This window comes from Castor canadensis, chromosome X (genome assembly GCF_047511655.1).
Source record: "Castor canadensis chromosome X, mCasCan1.hap1v2, whole genome shotgun sequence".
Lineage (NCBI taxonomy): Eukaryota > Metazoa > Chordata > Mammalia > Rodentia > Castoridae > Castor > Castor canadensis.
The window spans coordinates 23,253,782-23,259,991 of NC_133405.1; the positions used below are offsets into that span (position 1 = coordinate 23,253,782).

General features: G+C 39.2%; 2 pseudogenes; one reads left to right on the forward strand and one right to left on the reverse strand.

Annotated features, from left to right (window-relative positions):
• Positions 1–2,051: 2,051 nt before the first annotated feature.
• LOC141419419 (spermidine synthase pseudogene) lies at positions 2,052–4,144 on the forward strand (annotated as a pseudogene).
• Positions 4,145–5,503: 1,359 nt separating this feature from the next.
• Positions 5,504–5,602, reverse strand: LOC141420072 (U6 spliceosomal RNA; annotated as a pseudogene).
• Positions 5,603–6,210: the final 608 nt, after the last annotated feature.

The following is a 6,210-nucleotide window of genomic DNA, read 5'->3' on the forward strand; positions in this document are numbered from 1 at the left end:
GTAGGTGCCAAAATCCATGGATGCTCAAGTGCCTTATATAAAATGGTACAGTATTTGTATAGAACCTTTATACCTCCTCACGTACACTGAAAATCATCTCTGGATTACCTGTAATACCTAATACAGTGCACATGCTATAAAAGTAGTTGTTATACTGTATTCTTTATGGAATAATGACAAGAAAACAAAGCCTATATATGTTCAGTACAGATATAGCTGGGTTTTTTCAAATCCTTTCAATCTGTGGTTGGTGAGATTCATGGGTGTGAAACTCATAGCTATGGAGGGCTGGCTGTATTTTATCTTTGGAGTGGAAGTGCAAGTATCAGTGGCAGGATCAAGGCCTCGAAAGAAGTGTGTTGATTCCTATAATGTTCTTATTTAATTCACTTCTTTGTCCAGTGCAAAAACCATATGGATCTTGGAAATCACTGTGGATTATTATTAACAAAATTAGGCGGTGATGCCATTCACAGCTGTTGTTTCGAACTTGGCGTCTTTACTGGAGCAAATTCAAATAGCTTTTGCCACTTATTATGCAGCTATTTTCCTAGAAAATTCTTTCTTTTGAAATTCCCATCAGAAAAGATTATCATAAACAGTTCCCCTTCATCTGGTAGGAATAGTGGTCCACCTTCTCAGTCTTAAATCAAAGTTTATTTTCTTGTTCTCTGTTATAATAAATCCAAAAGAATCTTGATCATCTCAGTATTCTATGAAACATTCTGTTGGTCTGTGATACTGATGTGATTATGCTAATTGACTGATAGTGGAGTAACAGGTACTTTGGCTGTCCTTAGTGAGAGAAAAACGCCATGAAAGTTCAGAGGCATTGGACCCAGAAGATGTTTCTAGGCATGTAGTATACCCTATAAAGTGAGAGAGAATTTTTCGTAGCCTCACATACCCTGTCACAAAGAGTCATCCTATTTAATGGGCCTCTGAATTGTGAAGGAGGCAAAATATATCACACCTAGTTGTGATACCCTACTCCACTTTCCAGATAGCCTAGTACAATTCTAATTTTAAAGATTTTTTTTTCAGGACTGGGATTTGAACCCATTGCCTCATGCTTGCTAAGCAGGCACTCTACCACTTGAGTCACTTGCCAGTCCTACAATTCTAATTTTAAATAGAAACCAGCATTAGGAGAAGTTTTGCTGCAAGTTCAAACTGCAGTGCAAGCTTCCCTGTCTATTGTGATCATGATTGGTAGATCCAATGGTATTAGAAAAATCTGTGGCAAACAGATATGGAGTTCTAGAAGTTGAATCATGACAGAGACTCTTAGAATTTGCAGTTGAGCTGTAACTTACTCTCTCCAAAGTATTCTCTATTTATAAAGTGACTTCTGCTTTGTCACTGAGCCTGGTAGGGACTAAATGTCTGATTATGGGTCACCAAATGACTGTGTGATTCTGAAGAAATTGGATATGCCTAGGAACTATTATAAAACGTAAAGTAGTACCATGCAGACGAAGTTCAGAAAGCATAAGTACACTGAAGTAAGTGACAGGTCTTTAAGAATCCACCTGTGTTTGCTTGGCTGCCTCTTTCTCCAAAAAAACCTGTGTCATAGGGCTGGGGATATAGCTCAGTGGTTAAGTTTTTGTCTAGCATGCACTAGACCCTGGATTTGATCCCCAGTACCACACACACACACACACACACACACACACACAAAATCCTGTGTTATCATGAGGATAACCCTCTGAGCAAGTATAAGAAAAGAAATTAATAGGCCTAGTTCAGGAGTGGATATGTTAAGTACACTGACACCTGATAGCAGTGGATGGGCACTGCATTATTGCCCCACTCTGTGTTAGCTCTGAAGAACTCAAGAAATCCTCCCTCTGTAGACATGTGGGTAGTATATCTGCTTGTCTCTACTGCTTTATGAGAAATGGCTAGCAGATTGGATGGCTGGGGGAGGATTTGGGAAGAATGAGAGTTTTTTGAAAAAGGATGTCTCAGGAAAAAGTGAATGAGCCTTTCTGAAAGAGACAGGGTGTGAATATAACCATATTCTATCTAATTGCCAAGCAGAGAGCATGCACTACAAGATGAGGATGTCAACAATCAGGTAAATAAGATGACAGGATGTGTGAATATCAGTCAGCATCTTTTCCAGGGCTATCTTGACCCAATGGACCCTTGTATGAAGTAGTGATGGAAATGGTGAAGGAGGCTGTCCTTTGGGCAAGACCAAATACTTCCTCTCACCTAGGCTAATCTTACTGCCAACACTGCTGAGCTCCCAATATTACCTGAACAGAGACAAATGTTGATTCCCCATTTCAACACCATTCCCTTTTGGAGACATGTCAGTCATTTGGGACCGGTTGACTCCCCCATAAAAGGAGGATTGAGATATGTCCTCATAAAAATAAACACATTTTTGGATAGAGATTTGCCTTCGCTGACTACAATCTTTGGCTACCACCACTGTATATAAACTTTAAAATAGCTTATTTATTGCTAGGATATTTCATACAATATTAATTCTGACCAAAGAACTCATTTTATAGTGAAAGAAGCGTGGCAATGTACATACACCCACAGCATTCACTGGTCTTACCATTTGTTCCATCACCCAAATGATGGAATGGGGGAATGGGTTTTTGAAGGCTTATTCCAGTTCCAGGAGAAATAATCTGTAAGCAGGGTGTTATCTGATAAGATGTAGTATATGGTCCAATTTCTCCCACCATCAGACCCCAGGTTGGAAGTGAGAGTGGCCACCTCATTATTACAATAATGGCAGGTTTATAATTTTTTTGCTTCTTGTTCCAGCAACCTTGGTTTTGGTGGATTTGGAGATCCTAGGACCTAAGGTAGTTATGTTTTAATTTGGGATCATGACCACGATTATGTTAAATTGGATGTGAGTGTACTCAGATGATTTTGGGTATCTCTTGCTGCTACATCAAAGAATTTACTTTGCTGTTAAGGTGATTGATCACAATTACTAAGGGGGAAAACTAGAGTGCTATGATAGATTAGGGCTGAGAATACTACATCTGGACCCCTGAGGAATTTACTAAAGAGCCTCTTAACTACTCTTGTGGCAGAGATAGGGAGGATGGCAGTTCAAAACCAGCTTGGGTGAAAAGTCCAAAAGACCATCTCAACCAATAAACTGGACATAGTTGTGCACACCTGTCATCTCAGCTATGCGGGAAGCATAAATGGGAGGATAGCAGTTCAGGCTGTCCTGGCATAAACTCAAGATCCTATCTCAAAAATAACCAAAGCAAAAAAGAATGGAGACATGCTCAAGTGCTAGAGCTTCTGCCTAGCAAGTGTGAGGCCTTGAGTTTGAACCCCAGTGCCCACAAAAAAATAACATATGTAACATTAAAAATATATAATTTTATATATAATATATAGAAACTATATATAAACTGTAACAACTCAGCAAAGATATGATCACTGAGAGCTAAGGTGCATCAGACAGGTTGAGAAAAGAAGGAAACTAAGTAAGCGGGGCTCAAGTGGTAGAGCACTTATTTTGCAAGTGTGAAGTCGTGAGTTCAAACCCCAGTCCCAACATGGATTATAGTAGCTGCATTTAGTTAACCTTTCTTTTAAAGAACAGATTTATTGTCCTTATTTTCTGCAGTGACTTATGGCAATGTGCTAATGCTGGAGGGTGTCATCAAGTGCACAAAGAGATGAGTTCTACCAGGAGGTGATAGCCAACTTGCTTCTCTTCAGTCAACGCTACTCTGGAAAGGTGCTGGTCATATGGGCAGACATAAGGGTGTCTTGTGCAAGGTGGTGACACACCCCTCCATAGAGTTTGTGGTCCAGTGCACCATTGAGAAGGTTGTCATCCAAGTTTCTAAAAAGATGGTGTTCTCTGTTGCCAGGATGAGTGCCAGCAGCTGCTGGACTTCATCAAGGAGATGTGGCAGTTCTGTAAGTCACTCTTCCCTATGGTGAGTTATGCTTACTGCACCATCCTCACCTACCCCAGTGGGCTTGCAGCAGCAACCCCAAATCCAACTTCTTGGAGGCCTTGCAGCAGCTGACACAGACACAGGCAGAATGGATGCAGCCAAAGTACTACAACTCAGATGTGTACCCTGAAGCCTTTGTGCTGCCAAAGTTTTCCCACAAAGTGGCAAATGACGTTAGCTGAGTCCAGGTGCCACTGCCAACCCAGCTCACATCTCCAGACCATACAGCCTCCAGGGTGCCCTGATCCAAACCCTGAACCCCAGCAGGCTCTTGCCCACCAACTATTACAAGCCCCAGAATGCTGCCTGGCCTGCCCTACTTGCCCTCTCTTTGTCATTCTCTCTGCATAGAGTTCAGCTTCCAAGCATATACAAACTGTACAGCACCATCTCTCTGAGTTCTGTTGTCCCTTAGCAAACAGGTATATTTATAACATAAAGAAAGATAGAAAGTTCCAGGCACTGTGGTGCATACCTGTAGTACCAGCTACTGTGGAAACTGAGTCAGGAGGCTTGCTTGAGCTCAGGAGTTTGAGACCAGCATGGGAAACATAGCAAGGCAAGGAAGATAGAGAAAGATGGAAGGGAGGGAAGGAGAGAGGGAGAGGGAGGAAGGGAGGAAGACAAGAGAACTGTCGCAACATTTATGTTCAAGTCATTGTATGGATGTGCACTTTCACTTTTTTTGAAATGCTTTGGAAAAATATTTTTATTATTATTTTTGCCACTAATGAGGTTTGAACTCAGGGTCTCATGCTTGCTAGACTGGCACTCCATACTTCCAGTTTTCTTATAGAAGTAAGAGTGGAGTGGCTGGATTATATGGCAGATGTATGCTTAAATTTTAAGAAACTGCCAGTTTTCCAAACTTGTGCTATTTTACATATCCACCAACAGAATATGAGAATTCAGTTGCACCATTTTCTTGCCAATCATTGGTATACTCAATCTTGTTCATTTTTTGTGCATCGAATGAGTGTGCAATGGAACACACACTGTTTATAATTTGCATTTCCCTCATGAGGAATGAGGGTGAGCATATGTAGTTAGGCTTAGTGCCATCCATTTGTCTTTCTGGGTGAAATATCTCTGCAAATATTTTGCCCGTATTTTAAAAATCAGATTATTTTATTCCAATTTATGTATTCTGAACACAAATACATCTGGATGTGAATTTTAAATATTTTTCATATAAATCTTTTATCATATCACCCTTTTTTCCATTCTATGGCTTGTGTGTTCTTTATCTTAACAGTGTCATTTAAAGAAGAGAAGTTTATAATTTTTTTGGTGGTACTGTGGATTGAACTCAGAACTCAGAACCTGGCACTTGCAAAGCAGGCACTCTATCACTTGAGCCACTCCACCAGCCCAAGTTTATAATTTTGATGAAGTTTGTTAATTTGTTATTTTATAGATTATGCATATCTAGGAAATTTTTGTCTAATGGAGGTCACAGAGTTTTCTCCCATATTTTTCTAGAATATTGATGGTGTTACATATAATATTTGGGTCAACAACATATTTTGTTGATTATTTTTTAAAATATGGAACACAATGAATTTGTGTGTCATCCTTGTGCAGGGGTCATGCTAATCTCTGTATCATTCCAAATTTTAGTATATGTACTGCTGAAGCAAGCATAAACATTTTTTTGGTGATACTGAGGTTTGAACTCAGGGCCTTGCACTTGCTAAGCAAGCACTCTACCACTTGAGCCACACTCTCAGTCCTAATTTATTATTTTTATATGGTGCAAGATATGGATTGAATTTCTTTTGCTGCATATGAATACACAATTGTTCTAGCATTGTTTGTGGAGAGTTTATCATTAGCCCACTAAATTGCATTTGGGCCTTTGTCAAAAATTGCTTGTCAATATAAGTATGTGGGTATATTCTTGAGTTTGGTTTTATTTCATTAATTTGCCTATTTTTATACCATTATCACATTATCTTACTTATTGGAGCTTTATACCATTCTTTAAATCAGGGAGTGTTAATTTCAACCTTTTTCTTTTTCAAGGTTCTTTTGGCTATTCTAGGTACTTTAAATTTCCGTTTGAGCTTTGTAAATCACTTAGTCATTTTTTAACCAAAAAGCATGTTGAAATTTTATTTGGGACGGCATTCAATCTATAGATCAATTTTGGAAGAATTGTTCAAGGAGGAAGAAATGAAGGAAAAATTAAACCTGTAATTTAATTTTTAATTGGAAGTGCTCATAATACAGAATTTACCATCAAAAT